The sequence below is a fragment of the Meriones unguiculatus genome, chromosome 11 (assembly GCF_030254825.1).
Source record: "Meriones unguiculatus strain TT.TT164.6M chromosome 11, Bangor_MerUng_6.1, whole genome shotgun sequence".
Taxonomy (NCBI): domain Eukaryota; kingdom Metazoa; phylum Chordata; class Mammalia; order Rodentia; family Muridae; genus Meriones; species Meriones unguiculatus.
The window spans coordinates 96477863-96496109 of NC_083359.1; the positions used below are offsets into that span (position 1 = coordinate 96477863).

At 42.9% G+C, this 18247-nt stretch overlaps 1 pseudogene; it reads left to right on the plus strand.

Annotated features, from left to right (window-relative positions):
* Window positions 1-7500: 7500 nt before the first annotated feature.
* LOC110560941 (homologous-pairing protein 2 homolog) lies at window positions 7501-16988 on the plus strand (annotated as a pseudogene).
* Window positions 16989-18247: the final 1259 nt, after the last annotated feature.

An 18247-nucleotide genomic window follows, 5' to 3' on the forward strand; every position in this document is an offset into this window, starting at 1 on the left:
GGAAGAAGGGAGGCGCACACAGAGGCCACACCTGGCCAAGGAACTATTGATTGCCGTAGGAAGAGGGGAAATGAGTTTTCTTTAAAGATGTGACACTTGGAACATTGACCAACCTCCAGGACAGGCCTCATGCCCAGGAGTAGCCAGGACTAACTTGGCTCTACGGTTAAGAGAGGGTGGGGGGAGAGGAAAGAAAGAGATAAGATGAAGCTGGAGGGTCTGGGAGGGACAGGAGAGAAGACCAATATGATCAAAATACCTGGTTTGGAATTCTCAAAGAATTAATAAAAACATTATTTTAAAAATTGCTCTTCAAGTTGAGCAGTGAATTCGTTGAAGCTCCTTCACAGTGTGAACAGGGATGGGCTCCATGCTTGAGAGGGCCGGCCCCTGTCCTGTAGTAGGTTTGAGTATAGCTCCTGAATGAAGGCCCCCTGCAACCACTCCAGAGGATGTAATAACACGTATAAAGACACGGACCCCACGAACTGGAGAGATGGCTCAGGGGTTAAGAGCACTGGCTACTCTTCCAGAGAAGTTGGGTTCAATTCTCAGCACCCATGTGGTACCTCAGAGTGGTCTCTAACTCCAGTTTCAGGGGATCTGGCATCTTCTTCTGACCTCTGCGGGCCTCAGGCATGCACAGGGTACACTTGCATCCACAGAAGCGAACACTCGCACACAAAATAAATCTTTTCCTAAAAAGAGGAGGTGACCCCCAAATTATAGACTCGATGATGAGACAAACTCATATATTCTTCCTCTGTTTTAATTGTTTTTAACATTATTACGAGCACGTATAGGTTCCGGCAGGGTAAGTGGGTGGAAAATGGTTTTGTTCCACTTTTCATTTAGTTTCTCTAATGAGAGAACAGGTGGGTAGGCCACTTCCTAGTAGAAGCAAACCTGCTTACAAGTAAGATTAAACTAATATAAATTATGCTCTGTGTGTGTATGTGTGTGTGTGTGTGTGTGTGTGAGAGAGAGAGAGAGAGAGAGAGGTGGGGAAGGAGGGAGAGAGACACAGAGAAGCTGGGGGAGAGGAGAGGATAAAGCCAATGAGGTATAAGGTATCAGAATGCCTGTCCCAGGGCCTTCCACCTACCACAACAAGCTATATAAAGCCACAGCGCCATCTTCATAAAGTCAGTTGGGCTCCTTTAGCTATGTACCTTTTCCATGCTACGTTCTGTGCTGCCTTGGGAGGTGGCAGAATCCCCACCAGCAAGAAGACCCTAACCCAATGGCATTCCTGAAGAAGTGAATGAACCCATTCATGAGGAGCAGAACCCCATGAGCACTCTCTCTCTCTCTCTCTCTCTCTCTCTCTCTCTCTCTCTCTCTCTCTCTGTGTGTGTGTGTGTGTGTGTGTCTGTGTGTGTGTGTGTGTGTGTGTGTGTGTGTGTGTGTGTGTAGGAAATCAGGAAGATTGCATTCTCTGGGGTTTCCAGTCTTCTTCCATTTCACTCTAACGTAACCAAAGCAAGCCCTGTGCTTTTGAAGCTGGAGACAGTGTACCAGTTAGCCTCTTACAGAGACCTCACTCTCCTTCTGTGATTGCTGCTGACTCATTTCATGTTTTTAAAAAGATCATCTTTACACAGAGACCGTACTGAAAAAAAAATTACAGGCACTTTATGAAGGCTATAGGAATGCCTGAATTCTCTCAAGGATTATCTGGAGACCAAGTACAGCAAAGAAGGAAAACGCAGTAATTACTTGAAAATGGCAGCTAAGTACCCAGTGAACGCTCCGTGAAACGTGGTTTTTTGTTTGTGTTCACCTCTGCTGCATGGGTTGTTTGTTTTTTGGTTTTTTTTTTTAATAGTATTGACTAACCAATTAATTACTGGGACCATTTGACTTTGTAAGGAAACAATCTTCACAAAAATTGGGGATAGGTTTTTTGGGGGGCAAGGAATACATAAGGAATTACGTTAAAGAAAGAGGAGTTGCCTTGATCACTATCACTGATATGCCTTTCTAGTGGTTTCATTTTAAGTGATTAAACATAAATTGTGTGTGGGGAGGGGAAACACAAGTTTACTGTGCTATTATCAGTGAAAAACATTCTCAAGCTTTTAAGAGAAGAACAAGAGCCACTGTTCAGAGCTTTGGTAGCCTTCCGAATGTCTTATGGCTGTCCACTGTCATTTCACCTAAGGCTTATTCTGTGCTAGATCTGGTAAGAACAAACACTCAACTGGGCTGTTATGAGTTGAGAAGACAAATTATCATATTCATAAATTAATTGTTTGCTCTCTCTTCTTTACTCAAGCACAAACATTTGTTAAAAGATACTTTCCCTTAACCAAAAAATAATAATAATTCTGTCAGGAATTAATCAGATGTTTGAATACCCACCCTGCTGCTTGAATGTGCCAGCCCTTCATCCTGCCAGACACTCAGGAACAGTTACAGCATGCCAGGACATTGTGAGCTGGCTAGCCGGTCAGTGAGAAAGTGTGAAGTAGGAGAAGCGATTTGGGTGGACATGACAGGGCTCTGTAGCCCTCTTGTCAGGCTTTTATGGAAAGAACAATATGGTCTCTGAGTGCTCAGGGTGGGGCTCACTGGAAATGTCCACATGGGCAGTATCTGAGCAGAGCTGTGAATTTTTAAGTTCTAACTCTCAACCTTACTGATGCAAATACTTTTGTATTGACACTGAGGAATGATGGATGTTCCTGGAGGTGGAATCCTCATCACACTCATCGTGTAGAACCAGGATAATGAGTTACCAAGTCATAGTGGAACTTTCTGTAGTCACTGAACAGTTCTGTAGGAACTGAACTATTATTATGGCGTCATGCCTGGCACATTCTCTCTACACAGAGGGGCCTACATGGGTTACCAATTTATATTCAGAATCATGGTTGGCGAATCACTATGAGAGTTGTTGATTGGATAAATTTGAGGCTCATTTGGAGGTTCAAGCAGGGGTAGTGCAGCTATGTAAGCCCTTGACCAAAGGCCAGTCTGCCTATCAGGGAAGGAATGTCATCCTCTTCTACTGAGCAAACAGCTTCAGGAGGGATGTACATGAAAAGAGGAAGAGGACACCTTCCTAAAGAGGACACCTAAATCAACTGAATTGACCCTGGGATCAATGAGGTAACCAATATTGCAGCCAGACTGCCCTCATATTTTATACATTTGTAAAAATGTACCACAGCCCAGCATGAGGTAACCTTTGTCATAAGGTTATCTTGCCCAGTGAAACAATAGCAATGAAGATACACAATAAACATGCTGTTTTGGACAGTTTCTGGTTTTGTGTCTTAGTTATTTTCTCCTTGCTGTGATAAGATTCACTAACAAAAGTAACCTAGCAAATAAAGGGTTTACTTTAACTGAAGTTTCCAGATGGATAGCATTTATCATGTCAAAGAAGACAAGGCAGTGGGTAAGAAAGTCTTGATGGCAGAAGCAGGGTCTAAATGGCAACAGTGTATTCACTCTCACAAGCTGAGAAGGGTTATCAAGTGTGACCAGGGTATATAATCTCAAGGTCCACTCCCAATGACTTACTTCATCCAACAAAGTTCCACAGTTTAAGAGTTCTGCAACCTTCCCAAACAGAGCCAGCAGCTGGAGACCAAGTCTTCAGACAGATGAGCCGTGGAACAGTTCACATTCAAACCTGAGGGTCTACTAATTGTTGATTAAGTCTTAACCAAAGCCAGAAACCAATTCTCCTTTTTGTAGGTGATTCTCCATGCCTCTCTTCTAACTTGTGGCCCCAGGGCTAAGAAAAGGAAGTTGAACAGTGTGGGAGCTGTCCGTGGTCCTGAAACACTGTTCCCATCCTTGAGCTCCTCTGGAATCCTAGCCAAACCTCTCCCTAGTAATTTAAAACCCGTGTTTTAAGACCAGGGCAGATCAAGTTCAAGGAGGAGATGGAAGCTCTTTACAAAAGGTAAAACCTTGATGCTATGCACAAACAATATGCTCATGGTTATTTATAAAACACTTCACGAGGGTGACACATTGGAATGCAAGGAGCAAAGTAAAGAAAAACTGTAATAAAATAAGACTTCAATTTGCCCTCTAATGTTATAGCATAGCAATAAGGTAGCCAAACTCTATGGGAAGCCTCACTGTATAGATACATAATTATGTAGCAGTGCCTGCACCCAGAAAAGGAAAACTGAATTTTTAAACAAATTTGAGCACATAAAAATACTTCCTATATCTATGTGTGGTAGTGCATACTGGTAAGTAAGGGGGTCTGGAGTTTGAGGCCATCCTAGCAAAACAGAACATGCTGGGTCTCCCTGGACTCTATACCAAAGTTAAACAGAATTTTTGTAGCTATCATACTCTCTGATTGCAATGTAATGCAGCTAGAAATTACAACATGAACATTTTAAAGCTCCCTCCTAAAAAACTATTGTGTTAAAAAGAAATCTAAAGAACATTTTCAAACTATCTAGAGAATGGGAGTAGGAAAAAACTCCTTATGGAAAACAACAATAGCAGAATAAAAATAAATTATTAAGTTTTGAACAAAAAACTAATAAAATATTAACTACTGTGAGGAAAATGGAACTTGCTTTATAATAAATATGGAAGTAGGAACTAACGAATTAGGAAACAAGTAGGGTTAATCCATATATCAAAATTGTACCTAGGCAATGAGGAAAATTCTGAAGGAGCTTCCTCTCTGTCTCACTGTTTTTCTATGTCTCTGTCTCTCTATCTCTGTCTCTCTCTGGTGTGTGTGTGTGTGTGTGTGTGTGTGTGTGTGTGTGCATTCAGGGGTAGAGAAAAGAAGACAGGGAGAGCTCAATGAACAAACTAAGCAGGAGACACAAGGATTCAGGGAGATAGACAGGAGTAAAAAAAAAAAAAGTCCCATTCTTATGTTTTCAAATGTTTGCAGTCCCAGTAAGATTGTTTCTTCTTCCTGGAAGTCTGGGAGAACATTCTCCTGCTTACTGTCTGCCCACCCCATACTATTCATAGGTGTTTCATAGCTCAGGTGGAATCCTTATTCCTATCAAATCTTTTTAAAATAGTTATTATTCTCCTTCTGTATATGAAACCATCATTTATTAAATTTCTGTTGTTGGCCAGAGCATAAGAGATTGGCAGACATAGTTGCTAAACACACACCAAATATTTCAGACATTCTCTTTGTCTATATTATTTTGTTTATAAAGAATCTTTGTCCCTTTGTATATAGAGAAGCTGAGGCTTGTAGAGTTTAGGTTACTTTTTTCAGCATTCCGTGGCTTGATTCAAACAGACTTTTCTGCTCTGAAGCTGAGTTTTGCTCATGATGCTATACTGCCTCTCCATGGATAGAGATAGAGATCACACATTCATAAAACCCGCACCCTGCTGGCAAGTTGCTGAGAAGGAAGGTTATGGTAACTATAAAAGCAAAAGTCACAAGGTCTCAACACTAATTGGAATACCTTTGTGGGGGCCAAATTCAAAATCATGTATCTGGATGCTTAAGACAAATAGGTTTACACGTGCAGACTCAGGAGAGCTGTTCTTGTATAGCTCAAATGCTTGCAGTCTTTGTGCCTCCAGAGCCCACCATGGTGCCAGAGGAAGTGTTGCATTCTGCAAGGATTAAGTAGGAGGACTTGAATAAATGTCTACCACAGAGCTAGAGAATTAACAAGAAATAGGTATTAGGGACTAGCTCTGTGGAATATCTCCTTATATCCTTGGTTGGTTCATTCTCTCTCTCTCTCTCTCTCTCTCTCTCTCTCTCTCTCTCTCTCTCCTTTTCCTTCCCCTCTGAAAGCTTCTGTAAAGTCTACTATTCATGTACATGAACCAGGACTTAAAAGACAAGGACACCGGAGTGATGTTCTAACTCAGGATTAGCCTCCTGCAGTATCCTGCATGGAAGACAAAGGTAGCGATAATCCATTAGATGGAAAAGCACCCCAGCAGAAAACCCAAAAGCTAACTCACGCTTGCCATCTAGTCCTGTGCTATTCATGTGCACTCACATACTCTTTTGGCTCTTGAAATAGAACCCAGGGCCTTGTGGATGTCAGGGAATTGTTCTCCCACTGAGCAACATTCCCAGTCCCACGTTCTGCATCACGATTGTCACAAATTACAGTTCTGTGAGGCTCTTCCCAAACCAAAACACTCTCGGCTGATGCAAAGCGCCAGCTGGTCCTGCCAACCACTGCAAAAGCTAATGAGCTTAATGTCAGGAAAAACAGTCAGATAAGACAAGTATAAAGATTAAACTGAAGAGGTCCAGGATGCAAACTTGGAGTTGCTGGTGAGAAGCATTCATTGCAACATCATTAGTAAGATCCTGCTTTCTAGAACTATTTATCAGTGGCATGGAATGTGGTGGAAAAAGTGGTCTGTCACCAAGAGACTTCAGTCATGGGCAAGGCTGCCACCTGCTGCTGGGGCTGCTGCAGTAGAAATGCCTGAATTGGGCAGAATGTTAGGCTGGAGAGCAGAGGAGTCAATCTCATAAGGACTCTAAAACTCTGATCTGGCATCCCCGTGCCAGGGCCATGCCAGGGCCAACCCAAGACCCACGTAGGCAACCAACCACCTTTCAGTGTCAGTCCATGAAAGTAGGACCCCCAATTTGTTTTCCTAATTTATTTGATTATGGTCACATGAACAGTAAAACCATTAACACTTCCACTATGTTATGCATGTCTTAAATATGCCCCCAAGGTTCACGTGTTCAGGGGTCAGTCTCTATTCTGAGGTGCTTAAAGGTGGTAGAGCCTTTTCGAGGAAGGGCCAGGGAGAGGAAGTAACATCTTTGGAGGGTGGGCCCTTGTAGCGGATGTTGACATTCCAGCTCCTTTCCCTCTCCTTCCTTCACAGGCACGGTGAGATGAACATCCATCTACCATGTGTGTCTATCATTGTGCTGCCGTAGGCCCAAAGCACCAGGAATAAGTAACTGTTTTAGATTGAGACTTAAATCTAATGCTTCTGGACCAACAAGATGGCCCAGTGGATTGTGCTTACCGCAGAATCCTCCCCTGAGATAAAAAAAGAGAGACAACTCTGGAATGTTGTTCTTTGACTTCCATGTGCATCCAGTACACACACACACACACACACACACACACACACACACACAAACACCCCACCACCACCAGCAGCAGCAGCACCATCACCACATATATACAATAATAATAAGAGAAATAACTCTCTTCCTTAGGAGTTGATTTTTTCAGGTGTTTTGTCATTGTAAACTAACATCTGTTTGGATGTTGCCACTTCTCAGGAAGGTAAATTGTTTAGATTAAATATTCCAAAGTTCATCATGCTTCTGAATCCTCTCAAAACATCAAATACAACTTAAAACAAAGGAGTTCTGCATCCAACTTTAGGTCTCATGTTGGACCTTATATCTCAGTTATAGTTATGGCTGGAGTCTTTTTTTTTTTTTTCTTTCTTTCTTTCATGGTAAGAAGCAAGACCTATGCCTCCAGATTGAAAAGCAAAGCCTAGGGGGCTGTCCTGAGTTTGGTGGCAGGAAAGGCCATGAGTAAAAGCCATTCTGAGGTAGCGGCCAGAGCCCCAGGGATCGTCATGAGGTACCTGCAGAAGGAACATGGACAAGGCTCCGGTGGTGAAGGAGCTGGATCAGCTGGTCCAGCAAGGCAAAATCAAGGAGAAGATGTACTGCAAGCAGAAGATTTATTTTGCCCATCAGGACCAGTTTGAGACAGTGAATGATGCTGACTTCCATAGCCCTCACTGCTAAGGTGCAGAGCTTACAGCAAAGCTGCCGCCACATGGAGGCTGAGCTGAAGGAATTAACAAGTGCGCGGACCACTCCTGGGATGCAGAAAGAGATCCAGGAGCTAAAAAGAGGAATGTGCTCACTGCACAGAGAGACTGAAGAAATTCAAAGCAGCTACCAACGATGTCACTCCAGAAGAGAAAGAGGAGGTGTGCAGAGACAGGCAGAAGTATTGTAAAGAGTGGAGAAAGTGGAAGAGAGTGACCACAGAGCTGCGTGATGCAATCCTTGAAGGACACCCCAAGAGCAAGAAGCAGTTCTTTGAGGAAGTTGGGATAGAGACAGATGAAGATCATAATGAAGGGTCCTTGGTGGAGACTGGGAACAGATGTCCCTGGCTGGCCACCTCGTTCAGGTGGGCTTATTATTGTTCTTGCCATTCTCCACCTTTGGTGGTGGGGAGAAGCACAAAATATTATGATGTTGGGTAGAGGGATTCAGGGCTGGTAGTCAGAAAGGGGTGGTCACGTCCATTTGCTGTCCATATTCAGAGGCCTCAACAAGGACTTATAACAATCCTAAAAGAAAGTATTTGGAATATTTATTGTAATGCAATTTGATATAAAAGTACTTAATTTCCTCTGGATGATCAAATCTCCCCGATATCAAACCTGGGGAAGGCAGCAGAGAACACAGGAGAGAAAAGCACAGAAAGGTTGTCACACACCAACATTTGAGACTCCCAAGGCATTACCCTGGCCTACCCCCAGAAAATGTGAGTGTCTTCTGTACCACTTACTCTATTCCCAGGTCCTAGAAGTGTAGGCAACACACTGGTGGTGGTGGATATGCAGATATATTACACGGAAGAGGCTGAAGTGCTTTGGGGGTTCACTTAGAATTTTGGAAAACTACGTGTAACAAAAATGTACTGTTGAGAGTTAGAAAATAAATTCACATATGTAAAAAATAAAAAAGCCTAAACTTTAATGATCTTCAAGAAAAAAAAATACTACTCTGATTATCTAGACAGCCGTTCATTTATTCAGTAACAGTTCCCGAAACTGGGTGGGTGCTAGGTATTCAATTTGCAGAGATGGATGAAAGCACAGCTGCTTTTAACTAGTAGAAGCTTAGCTGCCTCCTGTTGTTCTTTGACCTACTGTATCTCATTTTATAGAAACACAGCCTTTAACAAATTAAATCTTTTCTGATGGATGCATTTGTGTGTGTGTGTGTGTGTGTGTGTGTGTGTGTGTGTGTGTTTGTGTGTGTGTGTGTGTATTCGTGCATGCAATGTCAGGCACTTTTCTGGGTCACTCTCCACTTTACTTTCTGAGACAGGGTTCCCTTCCCCATGGGCTGGGATTACAGCTGCTGCACTGGGCATTTTGGATGGGTGCTGGGGATTTGAACTTGAGTCCTCGTACTTGTGATGAATGTACTTGTCCACTGAGTTATTCACCCACTCCTGTTGTGCTTTTCAGTGTTCTTTGTTTAAGAGAGAGGCAGACATCTGCTTAATTTTAGAGTTGGAAAGCCCTTCAGGAAACGTAAAAGTGCTTTGGAAGGTAGAGAAAAAAAAATCCTCATTTTTCTCCCTACCCTAGTTAGATTATGAGCTAGAGGGGCCAGTAAGATGTTAATCTGCACTGTGGTTTAGGGGTGCTGCTCTCATTCTGGATCCTTTTCACCGATCACAAACTTCAGGAACACAAGCACTGAAAGCAGGCAGTGAAGTGATCGGAGGCTTATAGACAGCAAGAGCGGAGTTAAGCTGGGAACACACCATCGTTACCTTCAGAGTGCAGACACCCTCTGCTCCGCCCTCCAAACACCCTCATGGAATTACAGCTGAAAAAGGCTTGTTTCCTACGACCCAAGGGCATCAAGTGGTATGCCAAAAGCAGAACAGGGGACAGAGCTCCCAAGGAAGCAACAGGATTTCACATGTAGGGAATTCTTGCCTGATGTGTCTAAAACAAAAAGGGAAAACTGTAGAGAGCTGCGTAATGCCGTGCCTTAAAGATGGAGCTGGTTTCCGCCTTCCACCTTCCTGATGGTGAGTGCTCTCTGTCATGAACAACTCCACATTTGGCTAAGGCCGAGGATCTGGCTTGCTTCCATGTATGTGGACCTATCTGCATTGCCCACGTGGCACGCTGGGGTTGGCTACCCAGAGGCTATTTAAGCTGTGGGCTGGCTTTCCCCAGGGTCTGATGATTGTGCAAGGTTCCTGAATAAACTGCATTGAAAAAAATAAAAATAAAAATAAATAAAAAAAAAAGTTTGCAAGCATAGGATTGTGCTAGAACATGCACTTAGCATGGGCAAGACCCTGGGTTCTGAAAGGCTTTGGATTTGAGGATCAAGGGGGATACTGAGCTAGACTGTCTTTTTTAGGTAATAGATTCGTTCAAGGTTATGAATGCCCCAGACAGACAGCAACATGGGGAGGACTCTGAGGGGAGTTTGAGGCCACGTGACAAAGTGAAAGTCCTAAAGGTTTCAGAGGAAGGGCCTGGGAAAGGGGTGAAAGGCTTTCTTCTTTTGTTCTGCCATTGCTGGAGGAAAAGAGCAAGTAGACAGTTAAGGAATGGAAGGTCAGCGCCAGCTTGATTTGTCCATGTTCTGGTACTCAAGCATGCAGGGTCATCAGCAATAGGGTCTCATTGTCAAGCTCTGCGGGGCAACCAAGAGCAATGGCAGCAGCTGTAACATGTAGGGGGTTGTCTTTGGCACCCCACGGGCCGACAGCTCCTAAAAGTAACCCACCAATGAGCAGTTTGTTTGCTAGCCTCTGGTGACTAGTAGGGGCACTGTGGCCTGTTATAAGGTAACTCCACTGTAACTTTTTATGCCTGTGCAAAGATACAGTTTAGGAAGCGTCTACAATTTCAGGTTTCCATATGACTTTTTTTTATTTTAAACAAGACTCACATTATTTAATCCTTCCCGTTTCCTTCCTCCCCCACCTCTTCCCTCACAGTAGCTAATCACTTTCTGTTCCATAATTTCTATTTAACCCTTCGTACAAGTGCATGTTCTCTCTCCTCCCTTGAACGCCCTTAGTTCAACCTGGCCTCTATGTGCATTACAGATGAAACATATCTACACATTCAAAGCGAACATTTCGACTGGCTAGCCTTCATAGTAATAGGAGGTGCTATACGTGTTACTGAAGGAGAAAAGCAGTCATCGCTCTTACCCAACTGTGAACCCTGTGAGATACGATAATCACTGGCCTGGGAAGGCATTGACCACGCGTAAACTAGTGACACGAATGGCATGGAGTCAACCAGCCATTTTCTGCTTGAATTTAAGATGTTCTTCAAAGAGTAAAAGCAATATCTCACCATTGTCAGGCTAAGAACCTAGGCCTAGCTAGATTCTAGGCCCTTGGATACAATTCACTGCTACTATTCTGCTAATCAGACCTCGTAGTAAACCAACTCTTAAAAACATACCATGATACTCATAAATTTAGGCATCTTTCAACCTCTATCAGAGAAGCTCTGTTTAAAGTCAATGGTGATCAATACAGAAATCCATGACTGGCCAGGGTGAAGAGAAGTTACTAAAGAATATTCAGTCATAAATGTAACATATTCCCTCCCCTCAAAGACTTAGGGGTCACTGAGAAAGGAGTGACATAAGGAGAGTAAAAGCTAGAGGCAGTGGATAGCTATAAGGGAACCATGTCTTCTGGGTGCAGAAGGGCAGAATCACATGTGAACTCACAGCGGTATGGCAAGACCTATGCAAACTAAATCCAGAACAAACTCCATCACAGAGAGGGTATAGGATACAAAGTTCTACCCCAACATGAGGAGCTACTGACAGCTCTTGGGGGTGCTAGGAGAGGAAGACTCAGTTCTCTCCAAGAATATATAACATAAGGTGATCAGTAAACATCTTCTCTGGATGGCCACTTACTAGGGAGCAATGGCACATAGAAGAATCTAGAAAAACAAATCGCTTTAGTTCTGGGAATCAAATTATTATAATTACAGCTAACTGCAGTATTTAAAATAGAAGAGAGTTACAAAACAGTGAGGCCCTGGCTAACAGGTCCCTCCCTCAGCCTTATAAAAATGGAAATAGTACAACTAAGACAAAGCATGTCTACTTTTTACAAATCACTGTACGTTAGCGATGCCACCTGCCCTTGCTTCTTGGTTCAGGGCCCCATAAATGCCCTGGTGGAGAAGTCCATGGTGGGAAGAGGACAAATTTTCCAGTCATGGAGAAAATGAACTTTTGCGATGTTTGGGACTTCTATTCCTTTCTTTTTCTGCATTTTCCTCCTCTTAACAGTTCTCTTCTTCTTCCTACATATGTCTGGCTGTCTAATAGGGACAGAATCTATATTCCTTTTACTAAATATAAAGCCAGTAGATCACCTCTGTCCCGAGACCCTAGCAAGACCCAGATCTTGACAGGACGCTGTCTGCATGCTCTTTCGTTTGTATCTTTTATCTTATTTGGATCTTAGACCTGTTTTGCTTTCTCTGCATTTAAAAGTCCCCTAAATTTTTCTACTCTTCCAAATATTCAGTTTTCTTCCTTCCTGAATCTTTCATTTGCATACAGTGTTCTGATCACACAAGGACAAACACTTCAGACAGATTTCATCTTGCATGTGCCACGTATTACTTTATCAACCTTAAAGTAGTTTCATGCCATCATGCTGTTAGAATGGTAAAGCTTTGGCACTGCAAGGCCGAGAGCTTTCTCTCTTACTTCTCTGAGGGTGTGAGGTTAATATACACAAAGGCTGCCTGTGCTTAAAGCATGTTCACAAACGTTCGCTCTCCATTTTCATTCAAGTGGCATTTTTAGTTGTGTAGTCCTTTTCCAGTAAGGTTGAATCCGAAGTGCAGGGGGAATACTGAGAACAACACTGCCCTTGTTGCATTCCTATTGTTCTGCTTCCACAGGTCTGGTCTCATTTTACCTCCAATGGCATGGAGATACAGAAAGAGTGCTTTTGGTAGATTCACACCAACTCTGAAATGCCAAGATGACACACATAGACTCTGGAAAACCTTTTGGAAAACTTGAGTCCAGCTGCACCCAACTATGACTCATTTTGGAAACAAATGCATATAGCACTTTTTCACTTACAGATAATGAGACTTTCTCCAATGGCCAATGTGTTGTTAGACACAGAAGGAAGCTCTAAGGGTCAGCAAATCATTGTTCTAGTTTCATCTCTGTTGCCACCATAAAATATTCTTACGAAAGCAACATAAGGAAGCTCACAGTCCATCAGTGCAGGATCTCAAGCAGGAACCAGAACCCATTCAGGAATGCTGCTGGCTGGTTCTCAAGCTCATGTTTAACTTGTTTTAATTTTCTTATGCTGTCATGATCTGCCCAGGGAATGAAACTTTCCAGGGAATGGCTCTTCTCTATCAGTCATCAGTGAAGACAATCCCCCGAAGATATGCTCACAAGGCAATCTGATCTGGGCAATCACTACATTTAGACTCCCTTCTCACGTGTCTCTAGTTGACAGTTGAAGCTAACTAACACAGTCACTCCGTGTCCTAGGTCTCTGCTTCTACCTCTCATTTTAATTTATTTATGAAAGCCAGCAGAACACAAATGGGAACTATTGTTTGAGATATCAGTACAGTTCCATTGTATAATTTTTTTTTATCAGAGTAGTCAGTTGCTTAACAAATGATACCTGTTTGTTTGTTTGTTTGTTTGTTTGGGGTTTTTTTTGTTTGTTTTTTTGTTTTTTGAGGCAGAGTTTCTTTGTGTAGTGTTGGCTGTCCTGTACTTGCTTTGTAGACCAGGCTGACCTCAAATTCACCGAGATCTGCCTGCCTCTGCCTCCCTGAGTGCACTACAGCACCTGGCCCTAATAAAAGATACCTTAAAGTTTTCACAGAATTAAAAAATTTCAAAGAGAGTTACCCTTTTGATACATTATATTCCCATGAAGACAGAAGTTCTTCAAAAAAATCACTACTAACCTAGAAACAGATGAAAATGGTGATTACTCACTGCTTCTAGAAGGTGGAAGGTTTGGGGATATGTGAGTCAAAGGTCCCAAAATTTCAGGCAGGCAGGCAGTAGGAGTAAGTTCAGAAGATCTGCTGTACTTTACCATGGCTAGAGTAGTCACAAAATCCACCAAGAGAGTCTATTGTAAATGTTCTCATGTATAAAATAATAATAATAATAATGTATGTTCATACACAAAATAATTGCTAAATGTGGCCATTCTTCAATGTATGTATGTGTCACAATACCACACTATACTATCAGAACCATCTACTTTTTTCATTTTCTAATTTATGAAATGAGTAAGATTATTGATGTTAGAAAACTGACAATTGCTGCTTGGCACAAATGTCTTCTTTGCCAAGCACACGTGTATAATTCGTAAAATACTTGTTTAACTCTTAAGATAATTCTGGGTTGTGATCATTTTACAGCCACTTCTGGATTGAGGAAAAGGAGGTGTCTTTGGTATTCATGGAAAGATTTTTCAGGAACAAAGCTTAGTGTTTTCTTTACCTAAAACAAAAAAAACTAATAAGCAAACTGCTTTTGAATAATTTTAAAAGGATACTCATTGCTGTGCATAACTTAGAGACCCACAAAAAAATGGTGTGAGCTAGGAGTGGTGTGGCTCAATCGTAGAGCATTTGTCTAGCATGTGTGAGGCCCTGGACTCCATCCACAGTGTTCCACACCAACACAAAAAGTGGTGTTTCTGGGATGGACACCATGCTCCAATACTGGTGAGTGGTCTGATTTACAGTATTCAAGAAAGTTACTTAAAGGCTGTGGATGTTCTGAAGCAGGCTCTTAACACTGGAGCACAGGCTGGCCTCAGACTCAACCATCTTGCCTCAGTGTTCTGAGTGCTGCAGTTTGGCACGAGCCACCACGCCCACCATGTACGCCTTTAAGGTAATGAAGTGAACAGCTACATAACAAGAGCCTTGGGAAAGTACAGAGAATGTCCCTCCAGGGCTCAGCGTCCTCTCTAGGTAACTACAACACTGCCTCCTAACAACCAGTCTCCCCTGTTTCTTACTGACAGATTGATCCTGGTTGTGATCTACTGCTGTGACAATAAAATAAAAATGACTCATTTCCCCTGTGGTCAGATGAAGTCATATAAACTAGTTCTGACTAAATCAAGTAAGCAGAAGTTGTGTGAGGGATTTCCAGAACACTCCTTCGCCATACAGGCACTGGCAGGACTCCAGCCTGGCACCTCCTTTGCCTTCTGGCTCATCTGGAAGAAGTTCTCTTTTCTCTTTGACCCTCTCTTCCTTTTAGGCTGGTGTCCCAAGAACCAGCACAAGGGGTGTAGCGGGGCAGTTGCCTTAGTTGGGTCAGGCCTCTGGGAACTGCTAGAGAGTTCCAGACACAAGCTAGAGTCAACTGAAAGGAGGAAACCTTAATTGAGAAAATGCCTTCATAAGATCAGGCTGTAGATAAGCAAGCCTGTAGGCCATTTCCTTAATTGGTGTTTGTGGGGAAAGGCCCAGCCCATTGTGGGTGGTGCTCTGGGCTATCCGTCCTAGGTTCTATAAGAAAACAAGCCACGAGGAACACACCAGTAAGCAACTCCCCTCCGTGGCCTTTGCAACGGTTCCTGCCTCCAGATTCCGACCCTGTTTAAATACCTGTCCTAACCCTTTTCTCCCTGAGTTGTTTTGGTCATACTGTTTCACCACAAAAATAGGAATTCTAACTAAGACAGAGTCCTAATAATATGTTTTGTTTTGTTTGTTTTTCAAGACAGGGTTTCTCTGTGTAGCCTTGGTTGTAGGCCTTGAAATCACAGCAATCTGCCTGCCTTTGACTCCTTGAGTGCTGGGATTAAAGGCGTACACTACCACACCCAGCTAGTCCTAATGAATTTTAAACTGTCATCACTTGGTGATTAATACTTCCAGGCAAAATGTTTTTATCATGGCAGAGAGGATTCATCCCAGCTTGTTCCCAGTGTCCATTCCCAGCCAGATCCAACCAGGTAGCTACTGTCCTTTCTGCCTCCTCTCTCTACCTCCCATCTTTTGAACGTCTCCTAGGGCAGGACTCTTAAGTTAAATTTCTCCCATCACTATAACAATTCTACAGAGACTTTGTGCTTTAAAACAATACACATAGCCTGGCATGGTGGCCCATGCCTTTAGTCCCAGCACTTGAGAAGCGAATGCAGAAAGATCAGTCATTCACAGTCATCTTTGCTTATATAGGGAGGTTAAGGCCAGCCTGAGCTACATGAAACACAGTGTAGATATAAACAAATAAACAAATAAAAGTGTATGAGCCTCCTCATGGTAGTGCAAGCCACAGATCCACATTGAGTTGCTTGGCTAAGATCACATTTTATCAGGCTGGGCTCCTTTGGAAGGCTGTAGGGAACAAGCTGTTTCCTGCCATTCTCAGCTCACAGCAGCTGCCTGCACCCCTTGATTAGTGGTTCCCTTCCTTCATCTTCAAAGCCAGCAATGCACCATCTTCACATCTGTCTCTAAACTGCTAAGGACCTCTGTTCACCTAGAAAACCCAAGACAATCTCCCCATTTCAAAAAACAGCAGATGGCAAACCTAGTTCCATATATAACCTCAATCCTCGTTCTCTGCGTAACCTAGCATAGCCATCTAGAGATGAGAAAGCGGGCAGTCTATTTGTAATATTTTTGTGATACACAGATCTCTTATAGCTAAGGACCACACAGGTACTTGTTTGGTCAGTTGTGACTGTGCATATTCACCTCCAGGAAGCAGACATCTTTGGGAGAACTATTTAAATGCTCCCAGGGTTCTTTGGACCAATCCAGTTGCCGTACGTGTCGTATTGTCCAGCAGCCATGAGAGCAGCATGAGGATGCTTGAGAGCAGCATGCTCAGAGAAATACGTCCGCTTTTATGAAATGGGCCAGGTTTCTCCCCCCGCTCTGTGCTCCTGCTCCCCTCTTTGTAAAACAGGCTAATATTTATTTCATCGAGTCATTGAGAGAATTAAAGCATATTACATAACTGTGCTTAGCACTTTATGGAATGTGTGGCCCAGAGCAATTTCTAAATAAATGGCAGTTACCTATGATCAGACAGCCATGATTAGAACTCCAACGCACTGCGAATGCTGGGGGCTTGTGAGCTGCACTCCTCTTCCCTTCATTCTCCTCAATTTTATACATTTTCTTTTAAATAGAGCCGTGAAGAAGAGGATAAAGGCCCACCATACTTTGGACTCAAACCCTATGAAAAAACTATTTCTTCTACCAGCTGTCAATATGATTGACCGGCAGGATGCAGCCAACCCTACAGTAGAGTATGACAGAACATCAGAACACTGAGCTCAAGCACAGGCTCCATTGAGCTCACTGGGGTGTGAACCTGGGGACAGGACAGTAACCTCAACAAATGTGGGGTTCCCAGAATCTGAGGGACATCTAAAGACGGCATGGTTCCATCTTTCAAAGGAAATGTAGGTTTCCTCAGTAATTGGAAAGTGAGAAATGGTCAGAGCATCTTCAACAGACCAGGAGGCAGAGAGAGTGGGAGAGGAATTGGATTAACCAAGAAGTCTGGGAAGGCTGGTCTGTCTCAGAACATTAATTTGGGGAGATATTAAGTTAAGCTTTGCAGAGACGCAATGCTAGCCCATAATAAATGTCTGTCCTCTCTGTGTTGGCCTCAGAATTTCCCAGGAGATGACAATTTATTTCAATTAAATCCACTGCTCTTTTGACAGTTCTGTTTTCATGAAAGAATATGCAGCTGCCTCGGAAGATCATTTTAGTTCAAAGAGATGCTAGAGCTAGCAAATAAAACTAATTAAAATATGTTGACTTTTTCTAGAGGCATGAGTATATGTACTCTGTAGGGTGTGTGTGTGTGTGTGTGTGTGTGTGTGTGTGTGTGTGTGTGTGTGTGTTACCACACATGTATGGATGTCAGAGGACAGTTTTTAAGAATCCTTTCTCTCCCTCCACCATGTGGGCTTGATGGCAAGTGCTGAATCACCTCACCAGTCTAATATTAGACACCTACTTAAAATGTGGGTTCCACTTAATATTAAAATATTGGTGCTTTCAGATACAAACAGTAGGTACAAGAATTTATTAGAGAATATATAGTAGCTTGTGGAATTGACGGGAAGTCTAGAGACCTAAACTTGGAAAACACAAGTCCCAGAATAAGGAAAGCTACTCCAGAAGGGTAGCCCTTTATGGAATGTGAAGGCCAGAGCCATTACTGAATAGTGTTGTCTACAATCACACAGCCTTGATTAGAACTCCAACACTTTGTGAACACTTATGAGTCATACTCCTCTTTCCTCCCCTTCCTTCATTCTCTGTAGTATACATTTTCTATTGAAAAGAGTCATGAAAGAGAGGATAAAAGCATGGGTCCATGCTTAGGGAATGGCCATCACCAGCAGGCCTGGACCAAGTTGCCCCATTGCACTTGAGCTCATCCAGCTGGAGCTGACCTCAGATCTGCACCTATGCCATTCCTCTGTGCCAGGCTTCTCCAGGCCATCTGAATGACCTGGGT